This window comes from Hemitrygon akajei, chromosome 29 (assembly GCF_048418815.1).
Source record: "Hemitrygon akajei chromosome 29, sHemAka1.3, whole genome shotgun sequence".
NCBI classification, from domain to species: Eukaryota; Metazoa; Chordata; class Chondrichthyes; order Myliobatiformes; family Dasyatidae; genus Hemitrygon; species Hemitrygon akajei.
In genome coordinates this window covers 47,577,756-47,600,937 of record NC_133152.1, presented here as the reverse complement: position 1 = coordinate 47,600,937, position 23,182 = coordinate 47,577,756, and the positions used below count along the sequence as shown (strand labels likewise).

At 43.7% G+C, this 23,182-nt stretch overlaps 1 protein-coding gene across 2 annotated transcripts in view; it reads left to right on the top strand.

Annotated features, from left to right (window-relative positions):
- The first annotated feature begins 654 nt into the window (after nt 1-654).
- The window catches only part of rap1gapa (RAP1 GTPase activating protein a), a 529,693-nt gene continuing 507,165 nt past the window's right edge, over nt 655-23,182 (top strand). Inside the window, exon 1 of one of the 2 annotated variants that reach the window (XM_073032373.1) lies at nt 655-763. The gene's annotated coding sequence lies outside the window, so the exon portion shown is untranslated. Of the gene's footprint in view, nt 764-6,166; nt 6,339-23,182 lie in introns of those variants that run through there. The other variant, XM_073032371.1, reaches the window with a different exon arrangement.

Genomic DNA, 23,182 nt, shown 5'->3' with positions numbered 1-23,182 from the left:
CTGTCTTTTGTAAAATTATCACTGCAAATAAAAACTGTGCTGCATCATCACAGTCCTGGATATTTCATTTAGACGTACAGCATGGAACAGGCTCAACAAACCACACTGTCCACAGCATCCCACCAATCTAACCTTTGCCTAATCACAGGACAATTAACCTACTAACTGGTATGTCTTTGAAATGTGGGTGAGAACTGGGCCACCCAAAAGAAATCCAAACACACTTACAAAGGACACTGAAAGTTAACTCCAAGCTCCAGCACCCAGGGCTGTAATAGCGTCGTGTTAACAACTATGCTTCCTTGGCGCCCTGTAATGGAACTCAATTGGAACTTGCTTGGATTAAAGAAAAAGATGTTCTTTATTTGTCAAATGTACATCAAAGCTTTGAAACATCCAGTGAAATGTGTTGTTTGCATCAGTCTGAGGATTGTGCTGGGGACAGCTTGCAAGTGGCACCACACTTCTGGTGCCAACATAACATGCCCACAACTTACTAACCCTAACCAGTACATCAATGGAATGTAGGTTACATACAGGAGGTCAGGAAGTATGTTCTGTGTTCTGTGTTAACTCTATTCACCAGAGTTTACGTTATTGTCTGTTCTGGGGACCAGGTGTCAGACATACTGTGAGCCCAGGATAACAAGTGGAAGATGGCCAGAGATCGATCCTGCGACCTGGGTCCTGGGAGAGGAGACTGACAGCCAAAGCCCTGGAACACATTCACTGTGTTACTGCCCTGCAACACACAGATTTTCCGGTGAGTTTTACTGTCCACTGTGCGATGTCAAGGAGCAATGTCTGAACGGCTCTGTTTTGTTCCTTTAATCGCTTTAATGCATGCATCATTAGAGACACAGTGCTGGTGCACTTTAGAATCCAATTTAAGCTCCCAAACTTAATGTAGATGTGAAGTGCAGAGCAGAGCATTGTGACACCAGAGGGCTGTTCATGCATAACCATTATACATTAACATACTGTATACAGATAGAAGCCATATGTTCCTTCTTTCAGAGTTTATCATCAACAGAATGGTATTGCAATATAAAAATCAGTAAACCATTTTGCTTTTGATAATTGTTATTCATTGATTCTATAGTAGTTCTTTGTTCTACTGTGCATGCCCACAAGAAAATGAATCTTAGGGGTGTATATGCTGTATGTAATTTGATAATAACTTTGAACCTTGATTTTGGCTTTGATTTCGAGTCCCATTTTTGCACTGAAATTAAGTAGCAAGAATTTTTCAAAGTCAAGTTTATTATCAAATGCAAATGTTCACATTTTATTATTTATTTACTGGGAAACAGCGCAGCCCTTTGAACCACACCAACCTAGCAATCCCTCAATTTAATGTTAGCCTAATTACTGGACAATTTATAGTGCCTGATTAACTGGAGCACCTGAACGAAATCCACACAGTCATGGGGAAAACATATGAACTATTTACAGGGAGCGGCGGGAATTGAACCCTGGTTGCCTGTACTGTAAAACAGTGTGCTGAACATGACACTACTGCACCACCCCACTGTGTGCACAGGTGCATTGAAAAGCAACAGCATCAGATAAGCACCTTCACAAAAAGTTAAAATAGAAATTAAAATTCAAAGTTCAAAGTAAATTTATTATCAAAGCACATATATGTCACCATGCACCATCCTGAGGTTAATTTTCCTATGGACATACTCAATAAATCCATAGAATAATAACCATAACAGAATCAGTGAAAGACCACAACAACTTGGCCATTCAGAGTGCAAAAGACAACAAACTGAAAATACAAAAAGAAAGAAATAATAATAATAAATAAATAAGCAATAAATATTGAGATCATAAGACGAAGAGTCCTTGAAAGTGAGTCCATAGGTTGTGGGAACATTTCAATGACGGGGCAAGTGAAGTTGAGTGAAGTTATCTCCTCTTGTTCAAGGGCTTGATAGTTCATATAAATAATTTTTTGCAAAAAGTACGCAATTCAAACAAATTGAAGTCCATTGTAGTGCAAATTGATCAGAGTAGTCACAGTGTTGCTGTAATGAGATCACTCAAGTTGAGTATGATGTTTTTCTAAGGGGTTGTCTATTGGTGGTCCTCAGCTGGCCGTCCGGGTTGGCTATTGGTGAGTCCTCAGGTAGGCCGTAGAGGTTGTCAATTTGTTGGTCGTCAGGTGATCGTAGGGGTTGTCTATTGGTGGGGCCTCAGGTGATCGTAGGGGTTGTCTATTGGTGGTCCTCAGGCAGGCCGTAGAGGTTGTCAATTTGTTGATCCTCAGGTGATCGTAGAGGTTGTCAATTTGTTGGTCCTCAGGTGATCGTAGGGGTTGTCTGTTGGTGGGTCCTCAGGTGATCGTAGGGGTTGTCTATTGGTGGTCCTCAGGTAGGCCATAGAGGTTGTCAATTTGTTGGTCCTCAGGTGACTGTAGGGATTGTCTATTGGTGGCCCTCAGGTGACCGTAGGGATTGTTTATTGGTGGGTTCTCAGGTCACTGTAGAGGCCGATCTGGGATCCACATATTCTGGTGCAGTGTGGGCAAGAGTAGGTGGTGGCTGTGGTTAATGGTTGGGTAGTTTGGCTCTAGTGCCTCTTGTTTCTCAGCTGCCATTTGTTCTCCGTAACACAGTGGAGATTGTTCTCATGTGACAGAGCTCCCTCTTGAACAGATTTCCCCCAGGTGTGTCTACTGAGTACAATCTCGTCCCAGTTTTTACATGTCATGTTGAATTCCTTCAGGCTGATTTTGATGTTGTTTTTGTGTTGCTATACTGAGGCAGTGATTAGGGCTTTGCTGCTTGGTTCTAGAAACAGATGGTTGAAGGGAAGCAGTTATTCCTGAAACTGGTGGTGTGGGACATCAGGCAGGATAAATAATTTCATTCAACCAATATGTATGCAAGATTACTCAAATATTATTGAAATATTAAATACATGGTCTAGGGTTATGTTGGATGCTCTACCAATGAAGGAAAGCTTACCGAAGCCTTTGCTTTCTGAGGAGGCTGAAAAGAGCTGGACTTCGCACATTCGGACTCACTTCCTTCTGGAGATGCAGAGTAGAGAACATCCTAACAAGCTGCCTCACTGTGTGGTACAGGAACTGCACTGTGGCAGACAAGAGGGCTCTACAATGTGTTGTCAAAACTGCCCAACACACCACAGGCATCAGCCCACCCACCATCAAGGACATATATACAGAAAGGTGCTGGAAAAGGGCCAGTAATATCAAGAAGGATCCCACCCAACCTGCTCCTGGACTGTTTGTCCCACTCCCATCAGGGAGGAGTCTGCATAGCATCCATATCAGACTCAAAAGCAATTTCTTTCCCCTAGCTGATCAACACCTCCACCCACTAACCCACCCCTCCACACCCCAACCACCACTACTTTATAATTTCCTGTCAGAGTCACCTTATGTACAGACACTCCTGTGTCGAGCATCACTTTATGGACATACAATCAATTTGTGTATATTATCTGTCTTATATATTTATATTTATAATGTTACTCTGGATCTGCAAAATCTCTTATGCTTCAAGTTCAATTTCAAGTTTAATTGTCATTCAACCGTACACACGTATACAGCTAAACAAAACAATGTTCCTCCAGGGCAAGGTGCAAAATACAGTACATACAGTCACACACAGCACAAAGCACGTATAGGACAAGAACAACACACACAAAATGCTGGTGGAACTGAATCCACCAGCATTTTGTGTGTTGTTGTTTGAATTTCCAGTATCTGCAGATTTCCTCATACAAGACAAGAACTGTTAGGCTGGGAAACAGCTTTTTCCTCCAGGCCTTTGAGACGACTGAACTCCCCATCACCACCCTGGTCTCATCACGTATGAAGTGCCAGTAGTGGTAAACTGTTTACTCTTTATCTTGCGTCATATTATTATTACCTTATTATTTGTGGTAATATTACTTTTTGTGTTCTGTGTGTGAATCATATGTACTCTATTGTGCACCTTGGTCCAGAGGAACGTTGTCTCGTTTTTGGTGATTTACATGTGTATGGATGAATGAAAATAATCTTAACTTCAATTAGTTACGATCCAGCACATACAGTCACAAAATAACATCAGCACGAATCCCTGAGTGGCATGGCCTGAGTACTGAAGATTGTTTCTAATGTCGCTGGCATTTTGGGCCAGAGTTTCAGATGCTCTGGGGAACTAATTAATAAACTTCTGATGTAATAATAAACTATGCAGAATAAATCAGTGCCAGTACCATACCAAGAACTTTGGAGCACATTAATGCAGTGGGCATATATACCTACCTGAGGATCTATCCTCGGCCCCACAGAATAAATCAGAACTCTGGAGCACGTTAATGCAGTGGGCATATAGACCTAACTCAGCATCCATCCTGGGACCAACATATCGATCCAATTACAACAAAGACACAATAGTGGCTAAATTTCATTAGGACTTTGAGGAAACTTGGTATGTCACCAAAAGCACTTGCAATGTTCTTCCGATGTTCTGTGGAGAGCATTCTAACTGGTTGCATCACCTTCTGGTCACTGCACAGGATGGGAAAAAGCTGCAGAAAGTTGTAAACTCAGCCAGATCCATCATGGGCACTAGTCTCCCCTTAACGGCATCCACCATTAAGGACCCACATCACCCAAGACATGTAGTCTTCTCATTGCTGCTATCAGAGAGAAGGTACAGGAGCCTGAAGCCACACATTCAAAGTTTCAGGAACAGGTTCTTACTCTCCGCCATTAAGTTTCTGAATGGTCAGTGAACCCATGAAATACTACCTCACTATTCTTTCCTGTTTTTGCACTACTTACTTATTTTAATTTATATATATAATTGTAATTTATGGTTTTTTATTATTATGTTTTGCACTGTACTGCTGCTTCAAAACATCAAATTTCATGACATATGCCAATAATATTAAATTTGAGTCATATTCTGACTTCTGACTTCATATCCAGGGAAGCAGTAAGAACGGCCCTGGGCCATTCCATTCTATTTTTAGCAATGAAAGAACAAGAAGATTTATGACAGATGTTGAAATGTAAAAATAGGCAATAAATAATTTGTGAAGGTTATGGCGAGAGTTAAAACAGCATCTGCATCTCCCTGCATTTCTCAGTGAATTATTTCACTCTTGACACACAATTGAGCTAATTTGGCTTCAGTTTGTCCCACTCCCATCAGGGAGAAGGCTGCGAGTCGTCCAGGCCAGGAGCATCAGAATCAGAAACAGTTACTCTCCCCAAGCAGTAAGGCTGATCAACACCTCCACCTATTAACCCATCCTCCACACCCTCAACCACCACTACTTTATCATTTCCTGTCAGAGTCACCTCATGTACAGACACTCCTGTGCCGAGCGTCACCTTTTGGATGTGCAGTCAATCTACGTGTATAAGCTATCTTACGTATTTATATTTATTGTGTATTTTTGTTATTACATTCTTTATCTTACTGTGTTTTTTTTTGTGCTGAATCGGACCCGGACTAACAATTATTTTGTTTTCCTTTACACTTGTGTACTGGAAATGACATTAAACAATCTTGAATCTTGAAATGTAAAAGTAGCCAATAAATAATTTGTGAAGGTTATAGCAAGAGTTAAAAGAGCATCCGCATCTCCTCTCTGTGTTTCTCAGTGAATCATTTCACTCTGATCTGCCCCTCTTGACACACAATTGAACTAATTTGGCTTCTTTTATTGTCAGCCAATCTGTCACTTGGCATCTCACAACATTTCATCCTAAGTAGTTTGTTCTTTTTTGCCAAAAAAGCAAATTCACTTTTGATTTTATTCATTTCCATAGATGTTTCCTGACCTGCTGAGTTCCTCCAGCATTTTGTGTGTGTGTGTTGCTCTGGGTTTCCAGCATCTGCAGAATCTCCCGTGTTTGAAATTCTCTCTGTCCTGTGTGAGAGGTGGTGGTCTCTACTGAAGAACAGTTTATTTTAAACACCACATTAAAAAGCAAGTTCCTTTTCTAAAACAAGAGCCACATATTGATTAGCCCCGTAACCTCACGAGTGTGTGCCTTCTAAGACGCAGCACTGAGAATGTAATTACTCTCTGCCTGTTAGGGTACTGATTTAAAATGGGACGTTCCGATTCTTATGCAGTGATGCATAGTGCTGTGTGAGGTCACATGACGCAGGCAATTTTAACAGAGGGACAGGGATTAAAAAGCCTCCTCATCACGTTGTGGAACTGCATTGCTGTGAGCTCTACACTACGGGAAGTCATCTCCCAGGTGACTTCTCACACAGTATTTCTCTCTCCTGCCCGCCGATTCTGCTCCGTCTAGCCGCTCTCTGGTAACAGTGGGGGCTCCTTCTCTCTGCAAGGTAGGTGGACCACTCTTTGCTTTTAACTTTGATGCTGGCGAGGGCAAATTTGCCCAGAGGGCTTCTCTACCCACTGTTTAATTTTAAAATTCAGTGAGCAGATGTGTTTCAGGTGAAGCCGAGCAAACGCTGCCCATCCGCTGTCACACTCTGCAAGACTTCCAGGCCCTTTATATTTATTTGACTTTCTGGATAAAACATCACTATGAAATTTTCAAAGGAGACCCAGTCTGTGTATCTTCCTGCATGCAGTGAGTTTCCATAAACAAGTTTGTCATTCTCTTTGGCAAAGCGAGTTTATTTGCAATTTGATTCTAGACATAGTAGGATGAAATATTCATCTCCCACAGTCAAGCCCGGTCACACTGGGTGAGATAACCTGCTTTATCTCCCCCCGTGTCCTGGCATTTTAACTGAGAAGATCACTCCCTGATAAGAAGTGTGTCGAATCTTTGGAGAGGGTGCAGAAGAGGTTTACCAGGATGCTGCCTGGATTAGAGGGCATGTTCTATAATGAGAAGTTGGACCACAGTGGGTTATTTTCTCCGGAGTAGTGGAGATCTAATAAAGGTTTATAAGATCATGAGAGGCATAGGTAATATATTTTTCCAAGGGTTGAAATGTCTAAAACCAGGGGACATGCATTTAAGATGACAGGGGGTAATTTCAAAGGAGAATTGAAGGGCAAGTTTTTTACATAGAGAGTGGTGGCGCCTGGAATCCGCTGCCTGGGGTGGCAATAGAGGCAGATAACATTGGAAACTCTTAAGAGACTCATAGATAGGCTGATGAATGTGAGGGAAAAGAAGAATATGGATGTTGTGTAGGCAGAAGGGATTGGTTAGTTGGCCATTTTATTACTAATTTAACTGGTTCAGCACAACATTGTGGGCCGAAGGGCCTGTTCCTGGGCTGTACTGTTTGATGTTCTATAAGATCGCTTGAACTTGTCTGTTTAGGTGGAATAGGACTGATCTCACGATGTCTTCAAGAACAATCAATTTCACTCTCACCATCTCCCACCCCCTCAAGACAAAAACTTCAGATTTATTTATCACATACAGAGAAATGTGTCTTTACATTAACAACCAACACAGTCCAAGGATGCGCTGGGGACAGTCTGTAAGTGTCGTTACACATTCCTGCACCAACGTAACATATCCACAATGCTCGGCAGAACAACACTGAACAACAAAACATAACAGCAAAACAAGTCCCTTTCCTCCCTCCCTCCATCTCTCTCTCTCACGCATGCACGCACGCACGCACAGATAGACAGACACTCACACGTACAGACAAGCACATATACACACACACACACAGAGGCACACAGACAGACAGGCACATACACACACAGATAGATAGACACACACACACACACACACACACACACACACACACACACACACACACACACAGACAGACAGACAGAGAGAGAGAGACAGGTGCACACATGTGCATACTCACACACACACACACACACACACACACACAGATAGATAGACACACACACACAGAGACAGGTGCACATACGTGCATATACACACACACACACACACACACGCACACACACATGCATACTCACACACACACACACACCCTCCAACCGCAGGACAGGCCGCCTTTGGCCTCCAGTGGACCATCAGAGGTAGAGAGGCATTTGTACAAGGCATTGGTAAGGCCAAATTTGGAATATTGTGTACAGTTCTGGTCACCGAATTATAGGAAAGATATCAATAAATTAGAGAGAGTGCAGTTTGCAGAGACGATTTACTAGGATGTTACCTGGGTTTCAGCACTTAAGTTACAGAGAAAGGTTGAACAAGTTAGGTCTCTATTCATTGGAGCGTAGAAGGTTGAGGGGGGATTTGATCGAGGTATTTAAAATGTTGAGAGGGATAGATAGAGTTGACGTGAATAGGCTGTTTCCATTGAGAGTAGGGGAGATTCAAACGAGAGGACATGATTTGAGAGTTAGGGGGCAAAAGTTTAAGGGAAACACGAGGGGGTATTTCTTTACTCAGAGAGTGATAGCTGTGTGGAATGAGCTTCCTGTAGAAGTAGTAGAGGCCAGTTCAGTTGTGTCATTTAAGGTAAAATTGGATAGGTATATGGACAGGAAAGGAGTGGAGGGTTATGGGCTGAGTGCGGGTAGGTGGGACTAGGTGAGATTAAGAGTTCGGCACGGACTAGGAGGGCTGGAATGGCCTGTTTCCGTGTTGTGATTGTTATATGGTTATATGGAGGCACTATGATTTTATCCAGAGGAGACAAACATTGCAGGTCATTCAGCCTAGAAGTGAGAATTTGGGGTAACATTGGAGGTTCACAAGGATGATTCTGGGAATGAAAGGGTTAACGTATCAGGTATGTTTGATAACTCTGGGCTTTTACTTACTGATGTTCAGAAGAATGAGAGTCTCACTGAAACCTATTGAGTACTGAAAGGCCTCGTATTTCAATATTTGAGTGTGAGATTGAGTATGTGTTTCAGTGTGTGAGGGTGAGTTCCAGTGTTTCAGTGTGAGTGTGATTTCAGTGTATGTCAGTGTGTGCTTTAGTGTGTGAGTGGGAGTTTGTGTGAGTGTGATTTTCAATGTCTGAGTGTGAGCTTCAGTGTGTGAACAGGTTCTGAACGTGACTGTGTGAGTTTGAGTGTGCAAACGTGAGTTTCAGTGTGTGAACAGGTTCAAACGTGACTCTGAGTGTGAGTTTGAGTGTGTGAGCGAACAGGTGATTAGATTCAGTGTGAGTGAGTGTTGCTCACATCTGAGGGGAACCTGGGTGGGTTTCTCCGCCTCGGCAATGCAGGTTCTGCTGGCTGTAACCGAGTGAAACTGGGCAAACCTTGTGTCCCAGATGCTCTTGTTCAGCTTGGAATGGAGCACTGAAGATCTGCCTGCACATATTTTACAGGAGCTCCCCTGAGCAACACTCATACATTCCTGCTGGGCAAATTGCAGACTTTAGATTCCAGATCTATTTATCACACCTATGTCGAAATGCACATTGAAATGCATAATTAGCATTGACAACCAACACACCCAAGAATGTGTTGGGGGCAGCCCGCAAGACGTCACCACATATTCCAGGGCCAACATAGCAAACTCCGAATGTGCAGCAGAACAACACAAGCAACATTACAGAACAACTCAAGGCAACAACAGCAAAACAAGGCCTTTTCACACCCCTCACACAGAGACAAGCACTGAACCCCAAGACCTCTTTCAGACCTCTAACCCCGAGGCCAAGACTCCTAGACTCACAGTTCCTTGCCTAGATTTCTTCAGCATCAACTCATAAACCACCGTCAATAAGGAGATGGGCAGCAAGCTCTGGAGAACAGGACGTGCTGCATTGGAGAGGGTCTGAGAAGTTCATGAGAATGACCCCAGGGTATGAAAGGGTTAACATATGAGGAGCATTTGATGACTCTGTGCCTGTACTTGCTGAAGTTTACAAGAATATGGAGGGATCTCATTGAAACCTATCAAATAATGAAAGACCTAGATAGCGTGGATACGGAGAGGATGTTTCCAATAGTAAGGGAATCTAGGACCAGGGGGAACAGTGTCAGAATAGAGAGATGTCCCTTTGGAACAGAGATGAGGATGAATTTCTTTACCCAGAGGTTGGTGAATTCATGGAATCCATTGCCACTGACAGCTGTGGAGGCTGAGCCATTGAGTATACTTAAAATGGAGGGTGAGAGGCCTTTGAATAGTCAGGGCATCAAAGATTACAGGGAGAAGGCAGGAGAATGGGATCAAGGGGGAAAATAAATCAGCCATGATGGAAAGGCAGAGCAGACTCAATGGCTTAATTCTGCTCCTAAGTTTTATGGTCTTATACACATGATGGGTCATTCGGCCTAGAGGTGAGGCTCTTGGGAAGCATCCAAAATACCGCAGTCCCAGTAGAGAACTGTCTTCATTTCACTGGGAGAGTAAACCGATATGACTGAGGAAATTTGCTGCATAGTTTACATATAAGGACTTGATCCTGGGTTCTCATAGAGGAGAAAAGGGGAAGTGAGAAATGTAGTAGAAAGTCTACAGTTTTCTACTGAGGCCCATGGTTAACAATGTGAATAATCAAATCCAAGACAATGTTTCTCCTCCTTACTCCTGAGGTGTGAAGGCTGCAGTAGCTTCTGCCCTGTGACACAGTGTATCACAGGACCAGTTTAACATAGCACCTTGTCACAGATTGCATCATTTAACTCTTTGATGGAAATTCGTTTTAAGCTAAATTTCCTTTCATATTTCCGTGAGCCACAATGATGCCTGTCTTATTCTCGTCTCACTTAGACTAAACCAACTTTGTCAAAGGAAGGAAGTTGTTTTTGAACAGTGGAAAGTTCAAATAGGTATATTTGTTTTAGACAAAGACAACTAATCAATCAGCTGTTCATAATTTACGGCTGTTATTATTTGTATCTCGCAATTGAACCAAGTGATTGACGAGCTTTCAATATTTCACAGCTGTCATCCACCAAAAAGCAGGCATGGTCATTTGTTGTTAATCCCTGGTAGATTTGGAACATGCTTGTGCATCTACTTTGCTGAAGATCAATGTCAGGAATTCACCTTAGTCCTGATGGGCTGCCCATCATATGTTAAAATTTTATTTAAGGAAGCAGCTCAGAACAGGGCCTTCCAGCTCGACAAGCTGCACGGCCCAGCCACTCACCGATTTAATGCTGGAAGAACTCCGTAAGTCAGACAGCATCTATGAACATGAACAGATAGTCGATGTTTCAGGCCAAGACCCTTCTTCAGGACTCCCACTTAATATTATTTAACCCCAGCCTAATCACAGGACAATTTACAATGGCCAATTAATCTACTAATCAGCGTCGTTGGTCTGCGGGAGGGAACAGGCATGAGTCACGAGGAGAACGTGCAAACTCCTTATTGACAGCAGCGGAATTGAACTCCAAACTCCGGAATGCACTGAGTGGAACAGTATCGCGCTAACTGCTACACTACTGTGGTGCCCTGGTTTGAGGATTAAATTTAAATCGGGGAATTCACAGTCACAACACCTTGCTGAACCATTTGAATTTTGTAGCTGACCCTGCTTTGGACAATTTCTCTTTAACTTTCATCATTGCCAAGCTGTACCTCCATTTGGCATGGGAGCAGCAGAGCATTTGACCAGAAGTCCCTTCAAAGGACGGTGAGAATGGCTGAGAAGATCATAGAGGTCTCCCTGCCATCCATCGGGGACGTCTATCAGGAGCGCTGTGTACGCAGGGCTCTTAGTGTTATCCAGGATTCCACCCAGCCTCCTCTTTGACTTTCTACCATCAGGCAGGAGACTCTGATGCATAAAGACAAGAACGGTCAGGATGGGAAACAGTTTCTTCCCCCAGGCCGTCAGGCTTCTGAACTCCCTGCTGCATCACATTTGAAGTGTCACCAGATAATTTGTATTGTACACTACAATATTTAAGTTATGCGCTTCACTTTGTTTATCTCTGTGTAATTCATTTGTAGATTTAATTCTTACTTTCCAGAGTTACTGTGTGTTATGTGCTTTACACCCTGGTCCGGAGAAACGTCGTGCCATTTGGTGGTATACAGTACATGCAAATAGTTAAATGACAATAAACTTAACTTGACTTGAGTAAAGGACTAAACATGTACTTAGAATATATGCAAAGGTATTTGCAATATCCCGACCTTCTTAACCCTACTTTGTGATACCTAATAATAGCAGAAAAGCTCTGTGACATTGTTCTAACTTGTTTGGAAAGCTTTTCCAATGAGGATTCAAATTATTGCTGTCTGCACACTTAAAGAATCAAATACAGATTTCTAGTCCAATTTTTGTCTAACTCGGACCTAACTCATCTTGTTATCTCCTTCCTTTGCAAGATCTGAATGATTGCAGACCATTAAGCTTAATGTCTTTAATTATTCCCTGGCGGTTTGTCTTGATACTGTACAATACGATAGCTTCTATGGCATGCCAGGATGAAGTTATGTAATAGACACAATATTCCCTCATTCTCCTCAGAGATCATTAATTGCACTTTTGGATAGCCACAGTACCAGTTATTGCTGGTGAGATTTATTATACAGACTGAACAAATGGCTTGTAATGTTCATTTAGGAAAGTTGGCTTCGGTTCAGAAGGAAAGTAACACGACTCAGGGAATTAGTCTCACAGCTTGAACGTGAAAAGCCATTGCTGTCTCCCATCAAAGGTAGCAGGAGAGAGGCTGGAAGTGTGGCAGAGAATTGCACATCCGTGAAATGTGATGATTAGCTGGAGGTCTGCAGCAACTGTTTGGAACAGATAAGACTAGACTCACAGCATGAATGAAACACAAGGTAAAATGAGAAAAGAAGATGGATGGTACAAGTGTAGGTTTACAAAGAACAGCCAGTGTTGTGGTGTCCAGTGGCTGGGTGGACTAGAGAACAGCCAGTGGTGTGGTGACGATGAGCTGGGTGGACTAGGGAACGGCCAGTGGTGTGTCCAGTGGCTGGGTAGACTAGGGAACGGCCAGTGTTGTGGTGACAATGGGCTGGGTGGACTAGGGAATGGCCAGTGATGTGTCCAGTGGCTGGGTGGACTAGAGAACGGCCAGTGTTGTGGTGTCCAGTGGCTGGGTGGACTAGAGAACGGCCAGTGTTGTGGTGTCCAGTGGCTGGGTGGACTAGAGAACGGCCAGTGTTGTGGTGTCCAGTGGCTGGGTGGACTAGAGAACGGCCAGTGTTGTGGTGTCCAGTGGCTGGGTGGACTAGGGAACGGCCAGTGGTGTGGTGACGATGAGCTGGGTGGACTAGGGAACGGCCAGTGATGTGTCCAGTGGCTGGGTGGACTAGAGAACGGCCAGTGTTGTGGTGTCCAGTGGCTGGGTGCACTAGAGAACGGCCAGTGTTGTGGTGTCCATGAGCTGTGGGGACTAATTCATCAACTGTTCAGCCATAGCGTCATAGTTAGCATGACATTAATACAGCTTAGGGCTTTCTGGATTTAAGTTCCAGCGTTGTCTGTCAGGTGTTTGTGTGCTATTCCCATGTGACCTCAACATAACATCCCAACTTCTCTACTCAATACATTGATTTATGAAAACCACTGAGCCAAACGTTTTCTTTACGTCCCTGTGATATCACTGCCAAAGAAAATGGCCTGTATTGCCAGATCCCTTTGTTCTACTGCATTCCACAGTGCCCTACCCTACAAAGTGGAACACCTCACCAAGTTCCATCTGCCGTTTTTTCAGTCCATTTTTCCGGCTGGTCCAGATGCTGCTGCAAACTTAATAGCCTTCCTCACTGTCCACTACACCCCCAAATCTTGGTGTCATCCACAAATTTGCTGATCCAGTTAACCACATTTCATCGAGATCATTGAGATAGGTGACAAATAACAACGGACCCAGCACCTATTCTTGTGGCACACCACTGGTCACAGGTCAGAGGGGCAACCATCTACTACCACTCTCTAGCTTTTCCCTCGAAGCCAATGTTTAATCCAATTTACTACCCCATCTTGAATGCCAAGAATTTGAATTTTCTTATCCAACCTCCCATGCAGGACCATGTCAAATGTTTTTCTAAATTCCATGTATACAACATCCACTGCCTTGCCTTCATCTGCTTTCCTGGTAACTTCCTCACAAAACTCTATAAGACCCACCAAGTCCTAAGGATATTTTAAATATCTCTGCTCGGGCCCATGTAATTCTGCACTTGCATCCCACAGGGTCCAAGGGAACATTTTGTCAGGACCTAGGGATTTATCTACCCTGATTTGCCTTAAGACAGCAAACACCACCTCCTCTGTAATCTGCATAGGATCCATGTCCTCACACTGCTGCTTTGTCTCACTCCTATAGACGTTGTCTGTCTCCATAGTAAATACAGATCCATTTAACATCTCCCTCATCTATTGATTACTGCTCTGATCTTCCAGAGGACAAATTTTGTCCCTTGCTATCCTTTTGCTTTTAAAATACCTGTAAATCCCTTGGGATTCTCCCTGACTTTGCTAGAGAAACCTCATGCCTTTGTTTAGCCTTCCTGATTTCCTATTTCCTATTTCCTTCCTATTTCCTCTTGCATTTCTAATACTCCTCAGGTATCTCATTTGCTCCTACCTGCCTATATCTGCAATTCACCTCCTTTTTTCTTAACCAGAGCCTCAATACCTCTCAAAAACCTCAGTTCCCTAAACCTGTTATCCTTGTTTTTTATTCTGATCGGCACATACAGGCTTTGTGCTCTCAAAATTCCACTTTTGAAGGCCCCCCCCCCCATTTACCAAGACACCTTTGCCAGAATACAATGTGTCCCAGTCCATACTTGCCGGATCCTTTCTGATACCATCAGAAGTGGCCTTTTTCCAATTTAGAATCTCAACCCAAGGACCAGACATATCTTTTTCCATAATTACTTTGCAACTAATAGTTTTATAATCACCAGATGCAAGGTGTTCCCCTACTCAATCTCTGTCACCTGCCCTGTCTCATTCCCCATCAGGAGATCTAGTATTGCACACTCTCTCATTGGGAACCTCTATGTAGTCATTCTGAAAACTTCCCTGAACACATTTGACAAACTCTATCCAACTTGGTCCTTTTACAAAGTGGGAGTCTCTGACGATGTGTGGAAAGTTAAAATCACCGAGTATCACAACCTGATGAAGGGTTTCAGCCCGAAATGTCGTCGCTACTTCTTCCCGTAGATGCTGTCTGGCCTGCTGAGTTCTGCCAGCATTTTGTGTTTTGTGTTAGTATCACAACCTTATGTTTCTTGCAACAGTCTGAAATCTCTCTACAAATATGCTCCTCTAAATTCTGTAAATTCTCTAAATTCTGTATAGGTGGTCTATAATATAATTGCAATAATGTGGTCATACCCTTCTTATTCCTTCAGTTTTAACCATAAAGCCTTACTAGACAAGTTCTCTAGTCTGTGATATTTTCCTGACTTGTAAAGCCACTCCTCTCCTTTTAATCCCTCCACTCTGTTAAACCTAAAACACTAAAACCCCAGAACACTGAGCTGTCAGTCCTGCTCCTCCTGCAACCAAGTCTCACTACCGTCTACAATGTCCTAATTCCAACTGCTGATCCATGCTCTAAGCTCACCCGCCTTTCCTACAGTACTCCTTGCATTGAAATATACACAGCTCAGGACATGCTCGACCTTCTAATTCCTGACTTTGCACGTAGGCTTAACAACATCTTTCTTCCATTGCGGACTTCAAGAGGAAACGCAGCAGTACAGTCAACGTTGTCACCTCACTCCTGGACAAGCTAAGTGTTTTTCACGCTTGGTTCAAGGTTGTTAAGACTGAATCCCGAACAGAGCCGTTGACGAGACCTGCTTCTTGGTCACCTCCGAGGCTGAGGTGCATAGAACATTCCAACGTGTCAACAGCCACAAGGTAGCAGGGCTGGACGGCCTCCCAGCGTAGGTCCTCAAAGTGTATGCTGAACAGCTGGCTGGTGTGTTTACGGACATTTTTAATCTCTCCCTCTCTCAGTGTGTAGTGCTCTTCTGTTTCAAATCATCCATCATTGTCCCTGTACCTAAGAAAGCCAAGGTAGCATGCCTGAACAATTGGTGCCCTGTCACACTCACCTCAATTATAGGCAAAAGCTTTGAGAAGCTGATTAAAGACTATATCTATGGCATGCTTCCAATTACACTGGGCCTCCCTACAATTCGCCTACCGACGGAACCGGTCTACCGATGACGCCACAGCCGCAGCACGACACACTGTCCTCACTCACCTGGAGAAGAGGGATGCATACGTTAGAATTCTGTTCCTGGACTATGTTTCAGCATCATAATTCCTTCCAGACTTGACAGGAAGCTCAGAGACCTCGGCCTGCACCTAGCTGGATCCTAGACTTCTTATTGGAGCGCCAACAGGTGGTAAGGATGGGCTCCCTCACCTCTGCCCCCTGACCCTCAACACAGGTGCCCCCAGGGTTGTGTCTTGAGTCCCCTCCTCTACTCTCTTTTACACCCATGAATGTATTGCCACACGCAGCTCCAATCTGCTGATCAAATTCACAGATTACACAACATTGATCGGCAGTGGTGCCAGAATAACAACCTCTCCCTCAATGTCCAAAAATACAAAAGAGCTGATTGTGGACTACAGGAGGAACAGAGACAGGCTCGCCCCGATCAACATCAATGGGACTGCTGTTGAGAGGGTGAGTTGTTCCAGATTCCTCAGGATACACATCACTGAAGATCTCACCTGGACTGTACACACCGGCTTTGTGGCAAAAAAAAAAGAACAACAGCGTCTCTTCACCTCAGGCGACCGAAGAAGTTCAGCATAAGCTTCAAAATCCTCAAGACCTTCTCCAGGGGCCCATTGAGAGCATCCTCACTGCTGTATCACTAATACGGGAATTGCCTCGATCTCCGAGCACTGCACAGAGCCCAGCACATTTCTGGACTTGAACTTCCCTCCATTGAGAACATTTACAGCAGCAAGTGTTTAAAGGAGGCCTGGAAGATCATCGGGAACACCAGTCACCCCAACCATAAACTGTTTCAGCTGCTTCCGTCTGGCAAACGGTACCGCAGCATTAAAACCAGGACCAACAGGATACGGGACAGTTTCTTTCTGCAAGCCATCAGACTTATCAATTCAAATGTCTGTATGTTGCGATGGAGTCATAATGTGAAGATTTTTACTCCTTGACATTGTGGGATGGATGTAAGACTTGAATAAATTCAGTTGTGTTACCACAACCACTCCACTCTCTGTTATGGTGCTGTAGTTCCCATCCCCCTGCAACTCCAGTTTAAACTCTCACGTGCAGCACCAGAAAACCCTCCTGCTAGGATATTAGTCTCCCTCCAGTTCAAGTGCAAACCACCTCTTCTGTACAGGCCTCAACTTCCCCAGAAGAGAGCCCATTCATCCAAAAAACTGAAGCCCTCCCTCCTGCATTAACTCCTTAGCCGCGTGTTAAACTGTATGATCTTCCTGTTCCTGGCCTCACTGGTATGTGGCAAGAGTAGCAGCCCTGAGATCATAAACCTGGAGATCATGTCCTTTAGCTTAGCACCTAACTCCCTGAATTCACTTTGCAGCAGCTCGTCACCCATCCTATACATGTCATTGGTACCTATATGGATCACGATCTCTGGCTGCTCACTCTGACACTTAGACTGCTGTGGGCTTGATCCAAGATGTCCCTGACCTTGGCACCCAGGAGGCACACACCAACCTGCAATCTCATTCTCGTCCGCCAATCCTCCTTTTGGTTCCCCTAGCCAATGAATCCCTTATCACTACAGCGTGCCTCTTCTCCATCCCTTCCTTCTGAGCCACAGATCCAGACTTGGTGCCAGAGGCCTGACCACTGTGGCTTTTCTCTGCGAGGTCACCCTCCACCAACAGTATACCTGTTGTTGAGGGAAATGGCCACAGGAGTACTCTGCACTGGCAGCCTGTCTCCTTTCCCCCATTTTTCCAGCCACGCTGTCTTCTCACTGCTACATCAGGAGAAGGTACGGTAGCCTCAGGTCCCACTCCACCAGGTTCAGGAACAGTTATTACCCCTCAGCAATCTGGCCCTTGAACCAAAGGGGATAACTTCACTCAACTTCACTCACCCATCATTGAAATGTTCCCATGACCTATGGACTCACTCTCAAGGACTGTTCATCTCATGTTCTTGATATTTATTGTTTATTTATATAAATATTTTTTGTACATTGCTTGTTGTCCATCTTGTTGGGTGTGGCCTTTCTTTCATTAATCTATTGTGCTTCTTTTATTTATTGAGTATGCCCCCAAGAAAATGAATCCGAGTGTTGTATATGGTGATATATATGTACTTTGATCATAAATTTACATTGAACTTTGAAATGTCGACTGTTTATTTCTCTGCACAGATGCTGCCTGACTTGCTGACATCCTTCAGCATTTTGTATGTGTTGCTCTGGATTTCCAGTATCTGCGGAGTCTCTTGTGTTTATCATTTAATGTTGCTCTCTCTGCGCTGACGATCTCCTTCGTGGAATGTGCTCATCACGAGGTGATCCGCCTGTACATGAGTACAAACTGTTTCCAGCTAATCCTCAGTCTTGTTCAGTGGGGACCGATGGCATTAACAACAGTGAAAAATCATGTAACCTCCTCCCTTCCTCCCTGTGGAGATTATGGGAGATTAAGTTTAAACTAGGTTTTCATCCATTTGGCCATGTGTTTTGTGGCTGACAAGTACACTGTGTCATTCCTTAGTCCGTATCAGGCTTAAAAACCTCACCAAGTCTACAGTGTGGAAGGGGAACAGATTTCAGGGTGGGATTTGACCAGGTGCTATAGCATCTGCTTATGAGACAACATGCAACCCAGAATTAGAATCAGGCTTATTCTCACTGACATGTGTCGTTCAGTTTGTTGTTTTGCTGCAGCAACACAATGCAGGACAAGTTCAAGTTGGTTGTCAATTCAACCGAACATGTACACCACCAAATGTAACAACTTCCCTCCAGACCAAAGTGCACAATGTGGTACGTACAATAAACACAAGAAATTAATAAACACAATAAACCAGTAATAAATGTAATAATCACTATAGTAAGTATAATTCACACTCAATACATGAAGTAATATTGCCACAAATAAATTAGTAAACAAACCTTACCAATCTGACCTGCAAACCCCAGTCAGATTGGATTGCCAACATCTTCTCCACGATCTCCATCAGCACAGGTTCATCACAAGGCTGTGTGCTCAGCCCCCGTTCTACTCACTTTACACTAAGCTAAGTGTGGCTAAGCACAGCTCCAAAGCCATATTTAAGTTTGCTGACAACACTGCTGTTGTGGAATGAACCAAAGGTGCTGATGAATCAGCATAGAGGAGGGAGATTGAAAATCTGGCTGAGTGGTGCCACAACAACGATCTCTTACAGAATGTCAGCAAGACTAAGGAACCGATTGTTGACTTCAGGAGGAAACCAGAGGTCCATGAGCCAGTCCTCATCGGAGGATCAAAGGTGGAGAGGAGCATCGGCTTTAAATTCCCAAGTGTTATCATTTCAAAGGATCTGACTTGGGCCCAGCACATAAGTGCAATTACAAAAAATGCACGGCGATGCTGCTACTGCCTTAGGAGTTTGCGAATATTCAGTAAGACGTTTAATACTTTGAGAAACTTCTATAGATGTGTCATGGAAAGTATATTGACTGGTTGTATCAAAGCCTGGTAGGGAAATAACAATGCCCCTTGAACAAAAAGAAATCTTACAAAAAGTAGTGCATATGGCCCAGTCCGCCACTGAGCACATCTACACGGAGTGTTGTCACAGGAAAGCAGCATTCATCATCACGGACCCTCACCACCCAGGTCATGTTCTCTTCTCACTGCTGTTATCAGGAAGGAGGCACAGGAGCCTCAGGATCAACACCACCAGGTTCATGAGCAGTTAGTTAACCCCTCAACTCCTCAACCATCAGGCTCTTGACTAAAGGGGATAACCTCACTCAACTTCACTCACCCCATCACTGAAATATTCCCATAACCAATGAATTCATTTTCAAGGACTCTTCATCTCATGTTCTCAATAATTATTGCTTATTTATTTATTTATTATTATTATTTCCCTCTTTTTGCATTTGTGCAGCTTGTTGTTGTTTGCACACTGATTGAATGCCCAAATTGGCGTGGTCTTTCATTAATTCTATTATGATTATTCTAGTATGGATTTATTGAGTATGCCCACAAGGGTTGCATATGCTTAGAGAATAAATTTACTTTGACTTTGAACGGTGAAATACATACAATATACTGTACTATAACTTATAATAAGAAATAAATGTAAAAAATAAATAAGTAAAAAAGCAAAAATAGTGAGACCATTCAGAAAGCTGATGGCAGAGGGGAAGAAGCTGTTCTTAAAACGTTGAGTGTGTGTCTTTAGGTCCCTGTACCTCCTCCCTGGTGGTAGCAGTGAGAAAAGGGTCTGTCCTGGGTGATGGAGGTCCTTAACGATGGATGCTGCATTCTTGAGGCATTGTCTTTTGAAGGTGTCCTCAGTAGTAGAGAACCTAGCATCCATGATGAAGCTGGCTGAGTTTAAAACCCTCCGTTGTATTTTTCAATCCAGTGCAATGACCTTTCCATGGCAGATGCTGATGCAGCCAGTTGGTATGCTCTCCACATCATCGTCATCAGGTGCCATGCCCAGTTTGAGCTTTGACTGCCATGGCCCACACACTCCTCGCATGTAGGTCTGTAGTCTAGTGTAGCTTTCTCCATGTTTTTTTTACGTAGTTCAGTCTTGTTTTTGTACTGTGTCATGTAACATCATGGTCCTGGGGGTAGAACTAGACTCTCTGACGGTAGTGTCTGAAAAGAGGATGCTGTCCAAGTTGCATGCCATCTTGGACAATGACTCCCATCCACTCCATAATGTACTGGTTAGGCACAGGAGTATGTTCAGCCAGAGACTCATTCCACTGAGATGTAACACTGAGCGTCAGAGGAAGTCATTCCTACCTGTGGCCATCAATCTTCACAATTCCTCCCTTGGAGTGTCAGACACCCTGTGCCAATAGGCTGGTCCTGGACGTATTTCTACTTTGCATGATTAACTTATTATTTAATTATTTATGGTTTTATATTGCTATATTTCTTCACTATTCTTGGTTGGTGCGACTGCAACGAAACCCAATTTCCCTCGGGATCAATAAAGTATGTCTGTCTGTTCCTCTTGCTTTCTTCCCTTCAGTCTTTCCCATGATTACCGTGCATTCTAACTCCTCTTTCCTAATCACATGTCCAATGAAGTTACATTGCCTTTTCATGATCTCATACATTATTTCTCTTTTGGTGCTTGCTCTGTTCATGATGTCCTCATTAGATATTCACTTCGTCCATGATATTCTTTGCATCCTCCTCAAAAACCACATCTCTGCTGCTTCAATTCATTTCCTCAAGTTACTAGATATTGTCCAACATTCTGAGCCATATAACATAACTGGATAAACGTAACATTTCAGTACTCTGAGGCGGGTTGTCATGCCTAGTTTAGTGTTGGTCAGTATACTCTTCATTCTGGTAAAGGTGTCTTTTGCCATCACTATTCTTCTCTTGATGTCCATGTTGCACCTGCCATCTGATGTCACCCAGCTTCCCGAGTAGCAAAAGTTCTGAACTTGTTTTATGTCTTCCCCGTTTATTCTCAGCCTGCAGATAGGATTCTCCTTTTTGGATATCACCATACATTGTCTTTTTGCAATTGATAGATAGACCCATTTTTGCACCTTCTTCAACAACTATATCACCACATCATATCTGTAGAAATTTGCTGGAGTTTTTTTTGACTTATCACATGACCTCAGATTTCAATGAAATGCAGCCACTGTTGAGTCCGCCATTGTGATTGGATCCAAATGGACTGCTGGGGGAAGAGAGAGAGAAAGCTGCAGAGAACCTGGTTGTAAACTTCATCCATTAGCTGCACACAGAACGTGCTGGAGGAACTCAGAAGGCAGGCAACATCTGCGGAGGTGAATATACAGTCAATGTTGTGGGCTGAGACCCTTCCTCTCCATAGCTGCTGTCTGACCTGCTGAGCTCGTCCAGCATTTTGTATGCATTGCTATGGATTTCCAGCATCTGCGGAATCTCTTGTGTTTACAACATCCATAGCTCCTGTGGGGTTGTGTAAGTACTGGTAAATTAGCAGTACTACACCCTTGTCATGAAATGATGTAGGGGTATACCCAGTGACAGAATACAAGACTAAGGAAGTCATGATAAGCTACTGCAGAGGGGTTTGTTTGGAATATTATATCTGGCTGTGGATGCCACTTTTCAGGAAAGACATAACGGCTTTAGAGAGGATACAGAAGTGATTCTGGGGGTAAGGGGCTTCCGTGAGATAGGAAGATCTGAGACAAAGGAGACTGTGGCTGGATTTAGAGTCTTAGAGCACTACAGCACAGAATCAGGCCCTTTGGCCCATCTAGTGTATGCTGATCTATTAATGTGCCTAGTCCCATCGCCCTGTACCTGAACCATAGTCCTCGATAACCTTCCCATCTATGCACTTACCCAAAATGTTGAAATCAGCCACCACTTCTGCTGACAGCTCATTCCACACTCTCACCACCCTCGAAGTAAAGAACTTCCGCTTCAGATTGCTCTGAAATATTTCACCTTTCACCCTTAACCCATGACCTTTAGTTCTGTTCTCACACAACCTCAGTGGAAAAAACCTGCTTGTATTTACCCTTTCTATACCATTTTTGCATACTGTATCTTTATCAAATCTCCCTTATTCACTTCCATTCCAGGGAATAAACTCTGAACTTAATGAAGCTTTGCCTATAAAATGTGACATATTTAAAACCGTGAAGGGGGTCCATGTGGATTAGAGAGAGAGAAAAGCTGTCCCCCGCAAAAGATGAGAGAAGGAAGCTAACACGAGGAAATCTGCAGATGCTGGAAATTCAAGCAACACACACTGCTGGTGGAACACAGCAGGCCAGGCAGCATCTATAGGGAGAAGCACTGTCGACGTTTTGGGCCGAGACCCTTCGTCCTGATGAGGAAGGAAGCTGATTGTTCAGAGAATCAAAAGTGGATCAAAGTATTTCCACAGTCATTGGTTGGGACTAGGAATGAGCTACCAATAAAAGCAGTGAAGACAATGTCCCTGGTAGTATTGGAAAGGGAGGGAAAGGGAGGTGCTACAAGAGGGTGACGAGTGGGATAGGCTGGCCTAGCGCACTCTTGTAGGTCACCCTTGGGCAAGGTGTAGCACCAGCTTAGCCCCCTCCCCTGCCCGATCAGGGACAAATGAAGACATGGGAGCAGCTGGCGGATGGTCGTAT